The sequence below is a fragment of the Monopterus albus genome, unplaced genomic scaffold (genome assembly GCF_001952655.1).
Source record: "Monopterus albus unplaced genomic scaffold, M_albus_1.0 scaffold63.1, whole genome shotgun sequence".
Taxonomy (NCBI): domain Eukaryota; kingdom Metazoa; phylum Chordata; class Actinopteri; order Synbranchiformes; family Synbranchidae; genus Monopterus; species Monopterus albus.
The window spans coordinates 2,739,502-2,762,334 of record NW_018127943.1 but is presented as its reverse complement, the minus strand read 5'-3'; the positions used below and the strand labels follow the sequence as shown (position 1 = coordinate 2,762,334).

Sequence of the window (22,833 nt, the reverse complement as noted above, 5' to 3'; positions counted from 1 at the left end):
AACAGTCATCACGCTGACCAACAACAGAAATGTATGGATTTATTGATTTGATTTGATCTCCCTGGCTTACTGCAGAGGGTGGATACGAAGTGAAACCAAAAAGCTCAGAATTACACCGGGACTCTCATCAATCATAACAGATACCAGTAAAAAGTTTGCGACAGAAAATAAGCGGGGATTTAACTGTGATTTAAACAGCGTTCTGTGGAGAACACGCTTCAATAAACATGACAGAGGGGAAAATAAAACACAGGGGGTCCAGGGGTGAAGTGCATCTTACGCAAAGTGTGGTTTGCCATATTTGATAGAATGGCATTGTATCTGCAGCCATGAGACGGGCATGAAAAGCGCAAGTAGAAACGCACCCATTGTGAACTGGGGTGATAGAGATGCAGAGAGAGGATGTGTGGGTACACGGTGCAGTGTGTGTATATATGCCTGCACCCCCGCGATCACCCTAATGCCCCCTGATAAGATTTGTTCTGAAGCCGACTCTGCAGAAATATCGTCTCCATCTCTTTTCTCTTGTGCTCTCTGTCTTTGTCTCTGTTTTTTCTTTGTTCCTTTATCAAATCCAAATTAAATGAGCTTCACTGGACTAAACTACTCATGTCTGGGCAACACACAAATAACAATGCCAAGTTAATGAACCTCACATGACAAAAACACAGCAAGACATAAAAATGATTAATAGTAACAAACACTCACTCAGCAATTCTGCAACAGAGGCCCAGCAGATCCCAGGAGCTTTTACAAGATCCTCAAAAACACACATTTTCTGCACATACGTACATAATATTATGTTATACCTATGTAAACATGTGCAGATTCAGTTTTTAGGGTGGCATTTTGGTGCAGTGGTTAGCACTGCTGCCTCACAGCAAGAAGGTTCCGGGTCCGAGCCCCGGCTGACCTAATACCTTTCTGTGCAGAGTTTGCATGTTCTCCCTGGGTACTCTTGCTTCCTCACACAGTCCAAAGACATACAGCTTAGCTTGATCAGCAACTCTAAATTGCCCGTAGGAGTGTGTGTGGTTGTTTGTCTCTATGTGATGGACTGGTGACCTTTCCAGCCCAGTGTTACCCGGGATTGGCTCCAGCATTGGCTCTTCAGGATTTGCAGTATAGATAATGGATGGATTCTGTTTTTTAGCCTTGGGAGTAAGGACAGATTTGGCGCCTGTATTTGTATGTATATGTCTATTTTCAAGGCTTTGAATTTAATAAAAATGAACACTAACAGCAGTGTCTGTTATCTTCTACTTTTAATCCTGTCCCTCTGCTTTGCAGGTGGAACATTCAAAGCACCAGCAGCACAGTAAATGGTCAATGTTTCATGGTAGAATTCACCAAACATAATAATTTTGGCCCTCTTTTGATGTTGTAAACAAACCAAGGACATCACAAATACATCCAGGTAGTTTGATGTGGCACTCGAAGGTGTGTTTATGAAAGCAGAAACTCCTTTTTGTCTTATTTTATGATGGCAAATTGCAGATATTTCAAAGTTTAGCATTCAGGAAATATATCCTGATCACACTCCCTCCCTCAAGATTGCATTGTCCTCCCTCAGAGTTGTATTAAAAACATTGGTTACTGTGCCTTATCTGATAAAACTGTAGTCTGAAATCAATACATCTGTTTCTGTTAATTAAGCATAAGTTAGTTATATCTAAAATCAGTAGGCTAATTTGGGGTAAATGTATATTTTATCTTTAAAAGTGGACACAGTAGACAGTAACTACACTATCCAGGACAATCAAAATAATAATACTTGGATGATAGGAACTACTTCTCCTTCCGCCTCTCTTAGTCATATGTGAACTGCTACTATAAATGCATGAGACACGCAGAATAAAAAAACCTTTCAGTCAGGAGTCTCTCAGCAACAGAGTAAATGTCATATACGGTTGCTGGGTCGAGGGAAATAAACAGCAGCAAAGCTAGTACATAAATGTCCCTGTATGTATATAGTAATGATATAGTCCCACTGCCAACAGTTCAGAATCGAGGCTGCAGAAACATCCCTTCACAGTGTGTGAGCAGGGCAGCGCCATTTGTTGTTAATAAAAGTGACAAGCCCTTAATGACAGACCTTATAGCCTATCTCCTCTCCTCCATCAGTCTCTGTTGTCTGGACTCATCACTCTTCCTTCATTTTGTTGCACATAGTATCAGTATCTGTGTTGGTATTGTGTTGGCAATACCAGCCTGGATTTCACTTGGTATCTGAGCAGAAAGGGAATAAGTGGCATCCCACATCACTATCAAAAGTATACATTGCCAGTAGTAGATGACAGGCATACTTGAGTGTACCTTAACTAAATGAAAACATGTTCTCTATTAAGTATACTTGATGCTTCTTGTAGACTAAAAGCCTCTGGTGATGATGAACTGTTACCAAAGTATTTAGCAGGCAAGCTGACATGCTAACTGGCTGGTGATTATTGCTGATATAAGATGCTGTGAGAATATGTGGTTTATATTGCTTCTGTTGTGCTGGTCATAGCAATTATTGTCTCTGAAAATACCTCTTGCTCTCAAGATGTTTTTGCACGATAACACAAAGAGGCTCTGAATTAAAATCAATGAGAGGAGCAGAGAGGCAGATTCTGATGGTAATATAGTCGACAGCTGGCTGACAAGGGCTAACATTAGCTCTTAAAGCTACATTTTTCACATAGTACCTTCTGTCAGACATGCTGCAGTTTGGCAACAACATTCATGGTATGTTCAATATTCAAGTATGTCCTCTGTCTTGTTGGACAAATCTGTTGGCATCTGACTGAAAAAGCTGGAAGAAACAGACTTTACAAGCATATACTGTACATTTCCAGTAATTACAAACATATTCTTAAAGCAGCTATAATCCAAAGAATATTTTAGAGTAACCATGTGTCAAAATAAAATGTGAAAAACAATAGTAGTGCTGAAACCACAAAGAGTTATCAACCAAATGTGCAGCTGAGCTTTACAGTAAATTTAATCTCACTATTTAGCTATCTGGTTCATAAATTGACTGTTTTGGTTCACTGTCACTGCTTTCATAGCACTGTTTTTGGCAACAGCAGGCAGCTGTTGTCAGATAAAAAGTTAATTAGCTAATAGCCAGTTGACACAATGGAGCATTTAGCAGATAAAGAGGCTGATATTTCCCATGGGAGTGGGCGGAGAGCACAGTGACAACCAAAAACAGTAGGAGAATGAGAGTAAAGCAGAGTGAATACTTGGCCAGGTGGCCAGAAACACAACTGCAAATGAAAGCCAGCACTGCCAATGCTAAAACAGTTTTTGTTGGTTTAAGTAGTAGATTCCCGGCACCCTGGGAAAAATTGTGATCTGTCAAAGTGCAAGCTCTCACGGGCAAAGCTGTGGAGCTTGGGGCCCTCCAGCATTTAGCTCCTGTTGCGACCCATGTACGACACCCTTCTCTCACCATCACTTCTGCACACATGGTCAGCTGAGAGAGGACCTGAGCTGCAAGCTCTATGGTCAAAAGAAGACACTGGCACACATTCTGTTCAACTGTAAAACATCTCTAAGACCATGATAAGCATGATAAGGTGCTCCTGTCTCTTGGTGACACACTAGAGCAGGAGAGATGCAAGATGAGACCAGCTAACAGGGTCTTGAGAAAGGCCTTCACCTTCATCAACAAAAGGATCAAAGCTGTTTCAACCAAAAAACCAGAGCTTAATCTGCTGCAAACCACCAGGTCCTGGGAGATGAAGGTCAAGGTGGGAAGAAGGCTGCAGCTCCTGGAGGTGGTACGCACAGCCCTCTGCCTGGGCACTACACTGTGGTCAACCAAATATCATATATCAAACATCAAATACCAGTACCATGGGAGAAGAACTGCAATGAGAAAAAGGCCTTGAAGTACCAGACCTTTTATTCAAAAGTGCATGAACAAGGAATGGCAGGCACAGTTGTTATCTGTGAGATCAGCTGCAGAGGTTCCAGGCAATTTGTCAACTTGGTGGTTGTTGTCAGTTCTCTGCCTGGATGAAAAGGAGCAAGAAACAAGCAGTCTGTAGCATGGGAGAAGAGGCAGAACCTGTGGCTATATGGGACATGCAAGCAGATGGAAGCTGGAAGCCAGAAGCAGATGGGCAGTGATTTGGCCACCACTGTCAGCCCACCAGCTGGACAGTGCCATGGTTAAGGGTTGAAACACTCTGTGAAGGTTGGGTACCATCTGATGACATCTGGCCGAAGCTAACTCATAAGCTAACCAGAGAATGCACCTCAGTAGGTGTATTTGACATCTCACTTTTTACATCTACACTTGCATAAAAGAAATCTTGCAAGTATCTTAACAATTTGCATTTTCAGTTTGTATCATACTTTTACAAAATACTGCCTTTTAAAATACTACTTTTAATATTTATACCCTCACAACATGATAAACCCCTCTGTCACAGGCTGTTCACAACTTTTGATCTGACACCACCATCTGGCTAATTCACCATAAAGTTAAAAACCACATTTTAGACTTCAGTGTTTATCCATTGAAAGGCTTCTTCACAATCAGCAGTGCAGCCTTATAGAGCTGCTGGCGAATCTGTAAGCTCTGTCTTGTTCCCATTAGCATGTGAAAGCTGGTAATGTGTGATAAAAGAAGTTGTCTGTCACACATTCAGTTTTCACTTGAAAAACCTCTAAAGTTGGGAATCACAAAAGGACTATTTCTGTGCAGTCTTCCATCAATGAAGGAACATGCATTTATATGAGAAGCTGTCAATCTGGGAGTTTAGAAGCTTTTATATAAAAAAATACACTAATTACATGTAGCTACTATACACACTTCTAAGATAGGTCCCTAGTGGTTAGGATTCGGCGCTCTCACTGCCGCGGCCTGGGTTCGATTCCTGGTCAGGGAATATGACTTTTAGGGGCGGCTGTGGCTCAGGAGGTAGAGTGGGTCGTTTCCTAACCGGAGGATTAGCGGTTCGATTCCCGGCTTGTCCAGTCAACATGTCGAGGTGTCCTTGAGCAAGCCACTGAACCCCCAGTTGCTCTCGGTGATGTCACCGGTGTGTGACTGCTTGGGAGTGTGAATGGCCGAATAATGTGAAAGCGCTTTGAGTGTGCTTTAAAAGCATAGAAAGGCGCTCTACAAGTATAAGACCATTAAGACCAAGACCATAGATACGGAGATAGTTCATGCACAGTAATAAGGTGTGAAGAGACTCGTGTGAAACCATACAGGAGAGAAGCCAGTCAGTTTGTGGCAAAACCTTTTACAGCGCTTGCACACGTTCTTAACCCTTGTGTTCTGTTAAGGATCTTAACACAGCAGCACCGGCGGAAGGGAGACGCAATGCACAATGTAATTCATATGTCTGAAGAGCGATTTTAAACGAAAGTCTTGACATTGTCATTTGAAGTCACCAAGTATGCGTAAGTGTAACTTTAATTGTTGCTTTGCTTGACTATCTGTGTCCCAGTCCCTGTGTGAAGAGAGTTAGTGACAAGTTGTTGTGTGAAGAGAGTTTTGCCTGAATACAGTTGTATGAGTGGAGAGTTGCTTTTGACAGCCCCATTATTTATTCATTGGTGTGTTTGTGAATCTTATTGTAGATCCTCCCCCATAGCTCAAAAGAATCCTTCTTGGTTCATGTGTGAGCAGACGTGCATGTATTTGTGCAAGTGTGGGTATATTTATGAATGTCCATGTGTGTGTGTATTGCTTGTTGGTATCTCTTGGGGCCAAAACAACACATCTACTAAAATAAACGTGGCAGCTCAGCAGAACCCAGCAGAGAATTGCATTGCCACTGGTGTTGTTCAAGGTGTTGAAGGCCCAGTGACAACACTTCTGTTTCCTATGTATGTATGCATGTATGTACTGTGTGTGTGTGTACACTCATGCAGATATGTGTATGTGAAAGCTGTTCAGTGTGTGTACGCACACTGTATGCATAATACAGTGTATTACAGTAAAGCTAGCAAGGATCGGTTTTTCACATGCAGTGCTGTGTGTGCAGAGACAGTGAAGCTGCAGGTGTTTTGTCACAATTTGTCAGCCTGTGCAGATGTCACCTGCCCTCAGGCAGTACCTACTGGTCATTCTGCACAACTCAGAACAGTCCTTCTTTAATAGCAAGTACCAGCTCTTCAGCACAGAGAGCTACCACACAGGGGGGAATTTCTCATAAAATGGGAGGTGTATTAAGTTCAGAAACCTGCCCTGAAGCCTCACCTTAGGGAATGCACACCCTGAAATGCTCACATATAGCCGCATATTTGAACACTAGGGCCCCTCACTTTAAACTACGGCTGTAACTCAGAGTAATTACCAGTAAGAGATGTCTGAAAACTCCCTTTGAAGCAGCTTTTCCACCAAACACCAGCTCTCAGACATAATTACTGCTAGCACTGAAGGGAGATTTATACTGGCAGGCTGAAAAGAGTCACACATACACACACAAACTATGCACATATATTCATCCACCCATCCATTATCTGTACCGCTTATCCTGAAGAGGGTCACAGGGGGGCTGGAGCCAATCCCAGCTGACACTGGGCGAGAGGCGGGGTGCACCCTGGACAGGTCGCCAGTCTATCACAGGGCTGACGCATATATATTCAATAAAGATGATATTCTATGTGTGGATTCTGTGCGGATCTTTTTATACAAAGACACAAAGTAAATGGTTGAGTAAAGCTCTGATATTGGCAGCAGGTATGGCAGCTGCATGTCAAAGGGGTTGCCATGGTGACTGGGCACAGTCAGCTCAGCCATCCACTTCCTCCCTCTCTGTGTCTCTCTCACTTTATCTCTTTCACTCACTTTTTTGCTCCTAGTTATTTCGTCTCATACCAGTGGACAGATTTATATTACAGCCGTAGCCTTGAAAACATAACCTACAAAAGTGTCATTTTTAGACTTTTAAGTAACACAATGACATGCACCATTAACAAGCAACAACAGGAAAATAGTCCACTACATTCCTAGCGAGAGGAAAACGTCTGCATGAAAGTGACACTGGCATTATACCTTCATGTCCTGATAGTTTTTTCCCCTCAGACCACCATAATTGGTGAGAAAAAAGGACAGAGTGAGCCCGGAGCAGATAATCACATCCTGACAAGAGAAATTATTATGTTCAGTAGCAGAGAAGGGCAGCTTTGTGTCCCAGACAGAAATATTACACTGCTTTCTGCTCGCCTGCTTTACATGCAGAGGTCATCAAGTGCCTCTGTGTTAATTGCTTTACTGTGGACTTTGACTCTCTGAGAGTGCAGTGCCCCCTTTAAGCCCTCCTGAGATCATGGCCAGCACAACTCTATATCCTCAGAGACTTTACAAAGCCCCCAGTTTCCCTGGCAAAAGTCTCTCCCTGATTCTGAGCTGCCATGAACTCCCTCCATTTATGCAAAGGCTTCCTTTCCTTCACTGTATTCACAGGCCTGTCATTAACGCTGCTTACCGTGGTCTTTAACCCACTCATTAACACAGTCAATTAGTGCAGAGGAGCTAGAACAGGATAGGACAGTGGCAGAGCATAATGGCTAAATGTCAGCCATATTCTGTCTGCAGTGTGAGCCCATAATGAGAGTGAGGGAGCTCTGAAAATAGGACCTATTGCCTGTAATACGAGAATCACGCAAATGACTCAATGGGTTCTTTGTCTTGCTGAGCTCCCATACAGGAGCGCGGTGACACAAAAATGCTCATACTCACACTGGCACAGTGACGTTTAGATAGAAAGACACATGCAAAGCTTTTCATTGCAGCTCTTGTAATGGGCAATGGAGTCACACAAACAGAAAATGGCGCACACATTCATTTAGTGAGCACACCCACAAGTGTAATATTCAACACAATTCTTTGAAGGGAATATGAACCACACTATACACAGCTTCCTCACAACATTATATTAACTCAGCTCACATAATTTCTACAGCTGCTTTCCTCTTGCAAAGAAGGGCACAGTGTGCTAAAAGAGGTCTTTCTTCTTTTACAAATGAGGCTGTAGCTTACAGAGGACAGTGGGGAAGAACAGAAAGGTACAAAGAGCTGTCACAGAGACTCTTATAGAACAGAATTTGTGGTTCAGCCAGCCAGTATTCACCATCACTCCCATGTCGCTAGTGTTTATAGACAACACAGTATGTGTTAAACAGTCCTTTGTGCCACAGAGACATAATTTGCGCCTTGAGGATCCACTACATAAAATGTTTGAAAATGTGATATAATGCTTCAGAGCACCACCAAAACCAGCGCTTTGAAAAGATGCCCACAGGATTCACATCAGATCTACAGATGGCCTCATGGTGGGTGACTTTATCAAAAACACCTACTGTATTTTTAGCACTGGTGGCCCCAGTGAGAGTCAGACCTCCCCTTCCAATTAGAGTACTGATATAAAATACTTGGCACAAGTATGTCCACACTGCTGCTATTAAATGTTTTCCTGGACTGAGAACATTTTCTCACCCTCAGCCTCATTGGCAGGCCTGCAGATGTACCTTAAAAATATGGTAGGGAAAAGAATAATCAGCAGTCTACAAATACAAAGTAAGTCACACTGGTGAAAAGATTATTTTCCATTAGTAGGTCTGCATACACATGACTTGGAGAATGTTGCTTCGACTGTTTGTGTCAAGGTTCCATTTCATACTGAGGTCTTATTAATGCCACTGAGATGTGGCCAGCATTGATAACAGATACATTTTATTTGAAAATTGAACACTTCAGCCGCTCTTGTCTGCAAATCTTGTGTAGTTTTTCCTGTTCAAGTCTGTGACTGACAGGAGGTGGGGTCTAATAAACCTATATTACTGGATGGCAAGTGGAATCGCACACAGTACAGACTGCTGCATGTGGGAGAATGTCTGTGAGGGCTCAAGCACATCATGGCTTTGACTGTGGCTACTAGGAACTGTACCTGTAGCCTTGACTGCAACTGCCGGGCAGTGGACAAAGCAGAACTCCCTACCTTCCTACCACTATCTGGAACATCTCCAGCCCTGCATGCTTGTCCAGGGAAAGCACCAACACAGCAGGAGCTAAGTGCCAATTTCCCTGCCAGTGATGGGCAGGCAAGGAGGACAATGGGGAAGACAAAAGAAAACAAAGAAAAAGAGTTGCAGTAGCTCCAGCATCAAATAACTGATTTTTTAAGGAATTTATAGATGTGATTTCCAGGGAGGTGACCAAGTTCATCCAGCCCACCTGCTTGGAAAGATGCCATGCTGGGAGAGCACGAAACAGCAAGTTTGTGTGTCTTGGGAGGCTCCACATCAGTGGAAGTTTCATACCGAGACCACTACAGGTTGTCTTTCATGTTCCATCTCTGAGCCGTTTGGCCATGACTCACCCGACACTGGATCTATCAACCTGCCCATGTTACTCACACTGCGTGCAAGTGTGTTATTTGTAAAACTTCTTGGGCAAAAATAAAAAATATAATAAAAGTAAAAAAACATTCATTTAACTTCACTGCATCATTCCCCACCAACTTCTGGGCCTATTTCCTGTGCGAGGCTGTGTGCTGCAACTTTAAGCAGGCTTTGATTGTCAGATGGGTTGATAACCTTTCTGCCTCCCTTTCCAGCATCTGTCAATCACCATGGAGCCTGTGAGCTAAAGGGAGCATGAGAAGCGACACAGCCACAAGGGAAGAGAGTAACACAAAGAAAAAGAATCAGAAACAGAAACATACATACAGAAAGAAAGAAGTCGACACTTACTCTGGACCCATTAGAGGAGCAGCAGACTGCACTGGCTAAACTCAATTACAACCTGCTTCAGCATTTCTGATCATTAAACTAATGCCCAGAATTAGAGATGGAACTCTGTCACCCCTTGTCTCCATTAATCTATTAGAGTTTATTGGCTGGTCTATTTTCTAGCTTGGAGATAATTGTGTTTCCCTAACACACCCTGTTTACTCCTCCATCTTTTGCTGACTTGACACAGTTGCTAGTTGCTGTGATCCAAAATGTCACATACTGTATGTACATACTGTTTTCACTATTGCACACTGTTGTTAAGAGTGTGTACTTGAGGTCTGTCTTTGTGTAAAAAAAAAAACAAAAAAACTCCTCTTTAATTACTGAATAACTTTCATGCTTATCTTTTGGTTGAATTGGACCCTGGCTCCTTTTCCACCTTGGTGTGGTTCCTTTGGGCAGGTGTGAACACAACAACTGCTGCAGACAAATACCACAGTACCGAGCCCCTTTCGTGGATGTGGTCTCGGTACGGTGCCAAACAAATTCTGGAATAGTTCATTTTTGGTGTGAATGTGATCTAACCTCAATCTAAAGCAACTACAAGGAGTGCAAGGAAAGTTTGAGCTATGGTTTGGTATGTTGTTCTCAATTTTCGCTCCCTTTTGTTGCTCAGTTGACTGTAAGCTGCATGTTTTTTTGCAAAGTATGAAGCAGTATTGCATTGTATTTCCAAAACAAAGGACTCACTTGTGGTGATGAATTCACATAAATACAGTATATCCCTCAGTACTGCAGTGTGCAGACTGTATTAACAGCATTTTAGCACTGTTTTGGTTTTATGGCCAACCAAACAGGCATCAGCTGGTCTCGGTTTCAGAAGGCATCTGTTCAGTGCAAAATATTTTGATAAACCTACAGACAGGGTGCACTTCCTGTCCAGCACCAAAACAGCAGATTAATAAAACTAGCGACTAGCTGGGGGAACGTAATGGAGCATTTAGCACCATTCTTTCCATTTTCAATGAAAAGGTTTTTCTTTAATCATTCATCCAAATAATTTCATTAGTATTATATTACAAGTTGTTGTTAGAAAGGTCTTTTACAGTACCTGCAATCCATTGCAGTTACCAATTTTCTCTTGTGAACAGAACATTTTACACAAACCCTACCTGTCAGCACCTATTTTGAGCAGCTATTTTTCCCCTCAGTAGTAGCAGAGAGGGATTTCTGAAAATTAATGGCTGCACACTGCCTTCATGACACCTGCCCCCTTTATCAAAGTCTAATGACAGGATTGTCAAAAACCCAGACAGGATTATACAAACAAAGAGTGGAGGTGTGATGAGGTGTTGAATGAAAAAGAAATAATTGTCAACATGTGTCAGTTGTCCCACCAGTAATTATGAAATAATATGTGTGTGTGTGTGTGTGTGTGTGTAAAGGCATGAAAGTTAAACTCATCCATACAGTATGTCTACTTATGCAGAAGTTGTTTTGTTGATGCGCGTCTGTTTTCAGACCATTTGAGGACATCTATGCATGTGAGGAATGTGTGTATCGCTCTTAGTCTGTGTGGGTGAGAGAGACAGTAATAAATGTGGTGAGAGGGAGGTGGCAGTGAAGAGTGATGGATCGTCTGTGCGCTGCAGGCTGAGTCTCCAGGGAGGGACACTGCTACATCCTATCAGGGAGGGACAACTTAGAGTAATTGGGTCACTGGTACTGGGAGGAAAGTTTCCACTCAGCCATGCATTTATGTGAGTGAGTATCAAAGAAGGTAAGGAGAAAGGAGAAGAGAGCGAGGGGAAGCAGCAAAGGTAGGGAGAGTGATAAATAATGAGAATGTGGTCTGTGTGAAAAAGGCAGGGAGAGGCACATTAAAGCAGAAAAATAGAAGCTGAAAAAATGGGCACAGTAGAAAATGAGGAGCAGGAACACAATTGGCAGGAAACAAGCTACTGTTTTGTTTTTGGATACCTCAGTGACTGCAGGCAGCCATGGATTTGAGGGGTTTCTGTTTTTCCTGTGCAGACTGGAGTGTGAGTAGATTTCAGCTTGCATGGCCTCCTATCAGTTAGTACACAGTATGCAGAAAAACTGGCAGAGCTGACTCTCGTGCATCCGCTGTGCCTCTTCAAGTGGAGATCAGCAGTTAACATCACCACAACTCTCCTTTAATGAACACAAAGAGGTGCAAAAGACTTGTCAGGGTAAAAAGAGGATGGTCTTCAGGGTGCTTATGGGTTGTGAAAGGGAGACTCAAGGGAATCAAGATGAAGAAGGTAGAGATGTGAGTGAGAAAGACAGAGAAATGTGGGCGTCCTCTGCTGCTTTGACAAGACTGAGTGGTCAGAGATTGAGTATTGTGTAAATCTATCACTACAACGCCAGATCTGGCTGCTACCTTGTTGTTTCTGGCCTTGTCTTCTCCTGAAGTCAGACCAGGTTAACTGTCTCCTCTTTTAAGTTCATGAAAATATACTGAATTTGTAAATCTCTTTTCTTGAATATGCATCACTTGTCCAGGTTTGCATGCTTTATCTCCAGCTGCTCCAGCCATCTTTTAGAGTCTAAAAACATGCAGGTCATGTGACTTTGAAATTCTATATTGCAAATAGGTGTGAATGTATTAACTGTGACACACTTCTCTCCACTATGACCTAGAATAACAACTAATCCAAATCCAACACTCAGTCTTATAAATATTTAACACGAGTTCAGGATTGCATCATCTATATACAGTATGTTAGATGGGTGATCATATGTGGCTGGTCATATGCCAGGAATAGCTGGGACATTTGAAACTCTTGTTTACAGCACTATGTAAATATTTTTAACATCATTCTCATAGGCTGTACAATGTTCCATGGGGCCTCAAGGTCTGCATTTTATCCTCTGTATAAGGTGCTACACAGATTTAAACACATCATTAAAGGTAATTAGAATCAGAATGTAGATGGTAGGAATTTCTTTTGCTAGCATGAATACAGGACAAACCCATCTGACTCTTTGTGAGGATTCTACCATATTAAGATGCTGTAGTATGTATAATGTTTACCCAAGCTTAAGTAAGTTAAATAAATTGCCTGAATTGGGAAACTATCGTGTCCTGAGTCTTCTTCAACTTCTTCCACCTGCCATCCTTTCACTTCACAAACAGCTATTATCATATAACCATAAGATTTCTTGATTAATCAGTGGGTTTATAAAATAAAAGTGTGAAAAAAATGGCCTCAAGCTAAAGGTCATCAAAGTTCTTGTATTGTCTGACTAACACTCAAAAAAACTTCTGCTACACAGAGAGTGATACATTTTACTGTGTGTTTTTAGCAGGTACATCATGTAACAGTAATAGCCACCTTGGATAATGAGACAAACAGAACATCGCCACCCACAGAAACTCCACCTTCATGATCAGAAATCAGAGCGATTTAAAAGAAAAATGACATCAGGAGAGTGGACACACTGACAGTGATTTCTGAGAAGAGCAGTGGGGGGGTGGAATTCACCACAGCAAAGATGGGACCAAATAATAAAGGATAATCATCCATTTTCTGCATCCCTGCTTGCATGTCACAAATGGGGGATGTGAAGCAAACATGACAAAAGGAACTCGTCACTCCTTTACTTCTATTCCAGCATTCTGTAGCTGCCTTTTGCTCATTTTTGTCTTATCTTGCTCTTTTGTCTTTTTTCTGCCCCTCACATCCTTGCTCCTGTTCTTATCATCTTCTAATTTTCTCCTGCACCACTATCCATCATCTATTCAACTAGGCCATCAACCTTTCACTCTTTTAACTGTGTCACTGCTTTTACAGGTACAGAATAAGTGCACATTTATTCACCACAAACCCAGTACTCAGTCAGACTTTCTTATCCATAACATTTATTTGTCTGAGCTCCTCTTTTTCTTAATGTGATCCAGCTATTGAATCAGCTTATTGCTGAAAAACAACAACATAATGCTCTGTGTTGTGGTTTACATATGCAATTACACTAATTTCACATGCAAATTAGACTGAGCACAATTATTCATAAAGCATACAAGTCTCATACTTTAACTGGGTTGAGAAGCACAATTTCTAAGCATTGCATTATGTCCAGTACCCCTTTTACTGAGCTGTCTTGTAAATTTGGCTGAACTGCTAGAACAAGCTTTATTTGAAATTTTATGGGCAAAGAACTCAAAAGATATTTATCAAATATCAAGCTGTATGATGTATGATCAGTCAAGCAAAATGTGAGCTTAATAAAAAATAAAACTCATTAACCCATGACTTCTGGACATGAATTGACTTTGTGTCTACAGTCAAAACTGCTGTCGGATGTGAAAGGCCCTCAGTTGAAAGTATGCACAAATGACGGGAGGCATCCAGTGGAATATAGATTTAGCAGGTTGTAATTCTTCCAGAAAATGCAATTAGTCTCTGTTGAGTTGCCTTCCCCATTTGAGACTACAAAAGGATTAACCTTTAATACTTAGAAGCATCTTAACAGGATACCATTTTAAATGCAATTCCCCACAGAAAGCATTTATTATTAAAGAATATACTATAATGCTTGTCTTAGCATGAATTTTTAAGTTTTAGACTAGAATAATAAATAATAAACATTTACATTTTACACTGTAAGACCTCCAGGAAGCAATGCGGTGATACAAATGAGAGCCGACTTGTCCTTAAGAATCAATAGCTTCAAGGAATCATTCAGCATGAAATAGTCCCCAGTCACTCTCTGCTCACCTCCGCTCTAAGTATTAATACGCCTGAATATAATCTGGGTGTTTGGCAGCCAAATGACTGCACCTTGGCTTCAAATGTTCACTGTTAACCTCCCTCTCTCCTATATTTTATTTGCTGATAATAACCTAATCAGTTACACTCCACAGCAGCAGGCGGTGCTTTTCTTGACAGTGCTCAGCTTATACTGCCAGCTGTTTGGGGACATCTGATGGCCCTTTTATGCTCTTTTGAATGATTCATTTCACTTGTTGGAAACAAGGTTGAGATGAAACCAAGATGCTGTTGGTACGGCTTTTTAGCCATGCTAGCGGCATCACTCTGTGAATTGCAGTGCCGGTCAGAAAGTCCAAATTATCTCAACTGCTGCTGAATAGACTGCCATGACGTTTTGCACTGACATTCGTGGTCCACAGAGGATGAAGCCTACTGAACCTGGTGATCCCTTGGCTTTTCCTGTAGTGGCAAAATTAAGCTGGGATTTTTGTTTTTTAATAAAATGTCTCAAATACAATGCAAATACCTGCAAAGCCAGTGGCATTCCCATCAGCCTCAGTTCTATAACAACAAAGTAAAGAGATCAAGGATGGTTTTAACCTAAATATTCCTTCAAACAAGGCAGCTGAGATTTAGCTTGATACACGCAGCCCTGTTGAGTCTGGAGGTCACTTGTGCTGTGCTCGAGAGCCCTTCAGCAGTCATAGCAAGGACCACATTAATTACATCCAGACCCAAGTTAATAATCAGCCTTTCTAGCTGGAGGCAAACCTGCAATCTGAGAATGTCAATCTAAAGAAACAGCATCAAACCAAGTGAGATGAAAGCCCAGTGGAAAATCTAATTAGTATTAGTAACAGTAAGGGATTGGAGTTTTTGAGCCCTCTTACACAAAATTTCATCAGTGAACAGATATACTCTATGCCACGGACTGTTCAGAAAGGGGCGATTATGTCAGGCCTCTTCCTGCCTTCAGCTTGGTCTGGCCTTCACTGGCTGCACCTTTCCACCACTGGAGGCTGATCAAATAGGTGGTCTGGTACTGTGTGTGAAGCTCCAGAGGACAAAAATTAATTAATCCTATTAGTCAGACAGACAGAGACCAAAACCCCAAGACAATTCCCACTATGTAATTTGCATTCATTACTGCTGCAATACCATTCTCTTTCAAATCAAAGAAAACATTAAAGCACAATGAATTTTATTGGTACAAACAATGTAAACAATGTTTTGGTTTGTATCGGATGTCCTTGCTTGTATTTGAAGCCGCTGTACCAGAGTCAAATTCCTCGTGTCCAACGCCAATAAGGCTGATTCTGATTCTGATATAGGATGAAGGCAGTGATCACGCCAGTCGAGGCTAAACAGTTAAAGTGAAGCGACTTAAATCTAATACAATGTGTAGTATATAGGTAGGCTTCACTATCAAAACTGACATTATATTAAACTCTCTTTTGTTTTTTTGGCTGTTGGTGTGACACACGCAGCTGAGGCACAAGTTGATATCAACCAAAAGCAGAAATGTATGTAAATCCAAAGATGGGTCATATTGATGTGAATACCAGTTAGATCAACTATAAAAATGTCTAGGAATTAGCAAACTGATAGCATTTCAAAGCTACCTAAAGCAGAAAACAGGCATTCAACAAGCTAAATAATCTGTGCCCCAAAACAAGACTGATCACTTAATGGATACATCAGAGGAAATATTCTCTGCTACCATGTTAACAAATGCCAAACACAGATAAACTGCTCAAATAAACAGGAACACTGGCCACAACTTCAAACTAACCCACAGGGACAACATAGGCTGTTAATTAGCGTGTGGTATAATACAACTCTCCTGTATTTGCAATAGTGATTAAGTCAACAAATCCCACGAAGAGACCAAAACCAACAATGAAGCGGTCCACTACCAAGTATCGTCCATGTAGCAAAGTCGGATATAGCTCGTTCCTCTTTGCCATAAAGCTCCGTTTATCGATACTAAACACATTGTATAATAAACAAACTGTTTCTTCATTATGGAGAACATGAGCAGTGTAGTTTGTTTTTGGCAGTCCCACATACAGTGTCCTGCCAGCTGAAAATAATTACAAACAAGTGTAAAATTTACAGAACTTTTGTTTTAATGTTTGCTAAAATGGCCCAGTGTTCATTTAACTTTATACTAAAACTAAAGCACAATGTTTACTGACTGCCTAATACACCCTACACACTGACAGGTGCCATTGTAACGAGATAATCAGTGTTAATCACGTCCCCTGATCAATGGCTGATCAATGTATTTCTTCACTGTTTAAGTTTTGACCTGTGGTCTTTTAATTACAGTACATCTCCTTGTTCTGCGTGGTTCTGTGCAATAGTTTAAGTCAACCATCTGGAAAACTACTGTAGCTTTATCCTTTAACCCATTTTTATGAAGATTTTGTAATTCTTACCACTATAGTAATGGGATAGTTTAGGTCTGCTTGATTACTTGAACAAGCTTTGAGACAGAAAACAAAGGAGGGGTTTGTGACACAGTTCTGTTCTAAATGCAGAGCCCGTCTGCGCTCCTTTCATCTTTAAAAGATCTTGTAATATCACATCTTCTGACCAGAATTTCTCCAGGCCTCGTTCAATTGTGCTTGTACCGCTATACAAGATTACACTGAACCCAACCCCTTTCTTTTCATCTACCTTCCTCTCAGTCAGACCCCCCTAATCCTGTTCCTCACACTTCCTCCCATCAACATCTATCAACAACCTTTCAATCAGCTGCTGCCCTCCCGCTCCTCAGAAACTTGTTCAAAGTATGCTGATCCAAAGACGTGTAATGAGGCACAAACGGACAATGGGCCACTATGGTGATCCAGCTGCAGGAGGTGAGAAGTCTCTCGGCTTCTAACAACGTTTCCCCGATTGACCTGTGACCAGTTTTATTCTCTGAAAGCTTTGGCTTACCTCACAGCTCACCTCTCTCTTTCACTCTCTCCTCTGCTAATCCCTCAGTTTCCCCCCTTTTCATACACTCTTGATATCACTCCCTCCCTCCCTCCACCTTCTTTCTCATTCTCATCCTACATGTCCATTCAGTTCATTCCTGCATTTCAGTTCATTTGCTACATTAGCTCAGGACAAGAAATGCTATCTTGCCAAAACATGTATATAACAAATAAATGGAAAAACATAAAACAACAGGGTATAAATATGAATAAGGATTAAAGTTGGTAAGCCGTCAGGTTTACATGCAGCTACAGTTAGTTTTGCAACAAAGGACTCATATTCATGGAGCCATATGTACCATAAGAGCTGGGTATTAGTCCTTTGGCTGTCATAAACACTGTTACTTTTACATTCAGTTTGATCAGATACACAATCAATGTGCAAATTATTTTTAGGGAGCTAATTCTGGCAGAAACTCTACATGCTGATCTAAGTCTTCTTTTATCTTGGAACAGGCCCCCTGTCTCTCCATTGAATGTGCCAGACAGGCTTTTAATGCACTTCACCACCTCCACTCACATATCGGTGCACACACACACACACACACACACACACACACACAAAGAGGGATACACACAATATGCTTCAAGGTCCCCAGCTGGCTTCCAAATGCCAAATGCATGCCTAATAAATACAAACACCAATACAATAACACACACATAACAACATGCAGCCACTTCCTCACATATTTCTCAGAAATCCTCCCACATTTACACATTCATTGACTACAAATGAACTGAGGATGCATGTGTCAGACTGTGCACTTGCTCAAATCTGCCTCATTGTTAACCTGCTGTATTGCATGGAGTATAATTCTTTATACCTCTTCTTTCATTTTGACTCTCTGTGCTTTACACTAGCTGTTTATCATCCCTCATATACTCTTTATATCCTTTCCCAAATCCCACCGCCTGTGCACTCAGATCAGGTTTTACCATAGATGCGATCGGCATGTTGACGGCCCTGTTCTTGTGAGCACTGCATGGCCCAACGCCTACTGCACATGTGAGACAAGAGAGAGCTGACTTTACAGGTATGAGCTTTGAAATGGTAAGAAGATCTGTTTGTAATGCAGCACAGATGAAATTGAGCCATGAGAAGAAGTACAAGAGGAGGGAGGAGGTGTGGGTGGCAGGAGAAGGGGTACTGTATATGGAAAAAGAAGGGAGAATAAGAAAGGACCCACAGCTCACCATCTCACCTGTAGTAATAACACTGTTACCTCCAGGGATTTATTCTCTCTCACTCTGTCTGCCTCCATCTTATCTCACTACCTCCATCTGTCCTTTGATAACGGATAAAAAATATGAACTAGGTTTATGTAGAGGTGAAAATGAGAGCTGCACAATGCATGCACTTCTAATCCATTTCGTTCCATGTTTAATACCTACATTGTGCATCAGAGAGAGTTCTTATGTTTCTGCGATAAACAAGAAGCTGAGTGCAGGAGCCCCCTTCTCTTCACTTACTATGTATGCTACATTTTGGTACAATGCACTGCCCAGTCTCCTCATTGCATTGTACTTTACCTTATTAGGGGTCTTTAATCACAAGGATACTGCAGAAAAATCAGTCCATAGTAATGTTTCATGTACATATTCATTTTAATGAGAAAAGGTTTAATGGGTTTTAGGTTGTTTTATTCGACTTAAAATGACTAGACTTTAAATTGTGTATGTGTCTGGTGTATTTCAAATAAAAAGTGTCTTAGTTCAACTGATTTTAAAGTACTTAAAACTGTTAAGGAACTCAGAATAAATCCCAACTCACCTGGTCCAGACAGCTGGGCTGGGCTGGCACCGTGACATCAAAGCACAGCTCAGAGCGAGCACAGAAGTGAACCTGGGGGAAAAGGAAAAAACTTAACATGAGAAAAAGCCTGAAAGTGAGAACACACGAGATGTGTGTGAAGAAAACATGAATAATTGACAGCAAGTCGAAATCATGCAGATGAAACAAATAGCCAGCTCCTGGTAACATTTGCATTAAAACAGGCAATATGACACAGTGCTGAAAAAGATTTTTGTGGAAGTGATGGCGCGAACACATACACGTGCATTAATGTGCACTAACCAGAGGAACCATCTCTTCACACGTTTGACAGTAATGAGGTAAAGGCAGAAGCAGAGCACTGGATTTGAAGAGCAGAGCCTGCAAGCAGCAGACAGGCAAGCAGAGCATGTCAAATCACCCTTATGTGGGACAAAATCATTATGTCACAGCAGACTAATCTGGAAGCCACTAACCGCAATTGTTCTTTTGGCAAAACAAGGGTCAGTGGCAGATGGGTAGAAGCTGGAACTATGAAACTAGCTGCTGGCCACACAAGCATAGTAACTTAAATGCTAGTCTCATTTACCTCAGTTTCTATTTGGCTCTTGAGGCCTCAACCTTAGTTCTAAGCCCAAATAAATTTAGGCCAGGCCAGGGGAGACCATGGCTTCAGTGCCTCTGGTCTCCAGAGGGTTGACCGTAGCTGTCACAGTGTGTCCATCACATGTTAAAAACTGACTTGGCTAAATGAAAATTACATATGTGCAGCCAAAATCTCAAGAACACTGTAGCAATTATTTCAAACAAGTGCACAATAAACTTATCAGTTCATTTCAGGTCTGCTTCATTTAAGTTCATGTTAAATACCTTTGATGGCTAGAATTAATAAAGAACCAATTTAGCTGTGAAATAAATGGATAACTAAAATTGATAGCTGTATTAAAATTTGGGTCTGCATGACTGGCCTTTTGGATTTACAGTAAAGACACATTTTCAACTGTAAAATATGAATTTCTGTTCAAGAACATTTGTCATTACATTAGGCTACCAATTTAGGGCATTTAGGACAAATATGTTAATGACTTTAGCATTTTGACCCGTCTGTTCTTTAAAGTCTATAAAGATAAATTCGATCTCAGCTGCTTTACTTGGTGATTACTGTAAATGTTTTCTATTGTTTGGTAGAGAAACCTGAAAGTGGACTAACCGATTTACTTAACTTTCTTTATCATTTTAAAGCCCCGTACAGCCAAAGGGGGCTGTAAATTTGGATTATAATGACTTGTACTTTAATTACTATGACCGACCCCTTTTACACCATCACACTGCCATTTCATAGTGTCATAAAAATATAGATTATAGCGTCTTTTGTGATTTTCCTATAGCTAATTTCTGGTCAAGAAACAAAACATTGATGTGCAGTAGACTGAGGAAGAAGCACACTGATTTATTCACTCTAGGCTTTATAATTATAAGTTGCATTTGAGTGTATTGAGTTTAACCAGAAGTCTGCATCAGTGTGTGGTGACTAATTAAGACTAATGAGGAACCCAGAGATAGGTTCTCCTAACAGGATTTTGCACCATGTAATATTGTGAACTGATCTGCATAAATGCATACATCACACAATCAACCTCTTCTTCTTGGTAGCCAGAGGACAATCTTTCCCACATCCCCAAATACATTAGAAAGATCATTACATAATGATGAAGTTGGAGTGAGAGATCTAACAGGGCAGGAGGGGTGTGATCCTCAATATTTAACACCTCTCGTCCTACATTCACTTTGACTCTGACCAAGGAATAACCTTCTGATCTCCGCCATCAAAGCTCACTCTGACAGTCACCTCACATCAAACTCTACCCCCCCCCCCACCCTAATCGACACTGATTGTCTTATGAAATCCCTAATCACTGAAAATTACTTTAAGTGTGATGCCTATATGTGTAGGTTCTGAATAACTTTAAGATGATGAGCAAGTGCAGGAGGGTTTTTTTGTGCCTACTTGATTTGAAGTAGCCGTGCACAGTCACTCTATATGCAAGTGGTTTTGAAAGCTAATGAGACACAGCAGACTCCTCTCCTCTTTGAGGAAGGGGGCAGCCAAAAAAAGAAAAATTGAATATTCCTGTTATAACCCTACAGGGACATACCAAGTTGTGCTTGGTACTTCAACCATGACTGTACAGTGATGCTGAATGTATTTTTTAATCTCCTTTGGCATCATGTAATATGTCTACTCCTACACTGACTTGTACTGTGTTTGTTGATATGGAGTTAGTGACCTTATCCTATTTTGTCTGATCCTATAGTACGGCAATAAGATAGCCACTGATAATGAATACAAGGCACTCCACTGTGAACCGACGACCTTATCTCACATGATGGGATTGTGTCATGTAATACAGATAATACTTCTCCTGCCTCATACTTTGTTTCTGGTATCCAATAATGGTTACAGTTAATTTATCACCATTTAGATTTTTTAGCCATGCATGGCTCTGTGGATGGAAATGTCGGTCGTTTGGGTTGGTTGGTGGGTCTGTTCATTGCTTTGGATGGATTGCCATGGAATTTTTGTACAGACATTCATTGTTTCCAGATGATGAACTTCATTGACTTTGGCAATCCCCTGAATTTTCCTCTAGCACCATCATGATGTTGACCTTTGTGATTTCGAGTGGAATTGTTCAACAACCATTGGTACAGCTTATCATGAAATTTGGTACAGACGTTCATGTTCTTATCAGAAGTGTGTTAACTTTAATGATCATCTGACTTTTTATTAATAGACATTATACAGTATGTCAACAATTAGGACTTCTCTTATGAATTATTATAGATAATACTTTTTGTGGGTTAAACTTAGACTCTGATCCTCAACAGTGGACTTTTTGACTTTGTCATGTTTTGTATTGACTATACTTTCCAATTTTAATCTATATACTAATTACTCTGTGAGTTTATAGTGACCTGACCCTATTTTACGGTATTTTAATTACTATAACCTCAGAGAACCTTATTTTCTTGCTGCATGCTGCTGTAATACTTGAACAGCACCCCTCCCAAACTAGTAATCACAATTGTTCTTTTCTTTAGAGACTAATTCCTGCAACAGTGTTGCTGCTATAATTAACCGCAAACTATTCCTCAGAAAACCGGTGCTGGGTTTTTTTTGCTTATTGAAAATTGTTGCTAAGAAAAGACAAACACACATTAAGTGATGGGGCAGGAGGTGCGTGAAGCAGATGGCAGTCCCTTCTACATAAGCAAATTGACCATAAATTCAATCCAATTCCCCCTGTGTGTGTGTGTGTGTGTGTGTGTGTGTGTGTGTGTGTGTGTGTGTGTGTGTGAGAGAGAGAGAGAGAGAGGGAGAGAGAGAGAAACAAAAAGAAAGAACAATACAGAGCCAGAAGGATATATGGCTCATATGCAGCTGGGACCTGATTTTTTTTGGCACAGTCACATTGAGTTAAATCAAACCGAATGTTTCTTTAATACATCACTACCAATAAATCTAATGCCAAATGATATCTGTTGAACTATCAGGAGTAATTTCCTCATGTAGCCTAGAGGATACTGGAAGCTATTGGTTTCCCTCTTGTCACTCCAACATATTTGAATTGAATAGTGATTGATAGAGCGA

General features: G+C 41.1%; 1 long non-coding RNA gene across 1 annotated transcript in view; it reads right to left on the bottom strand.

Moving 5' to 3' along the window:
* Positions 1-22,833, bottom strand: part of LOC109962379 (uncharacterized) — a 97,998-nt gene that overhangs the window by 36,036 nt on the left and 39,129 nt on the right. Inside the window, exon 2 of the long non-coding RNA XR_002275244.1 lies at positions 19,182-19,253. This is a non-coding gene — a long non-coding RNA (uncharacterized LOC109962379). The remainder of the gene's footprint in view (positions 1-19,181; positions 19,254-22,833) is intronic.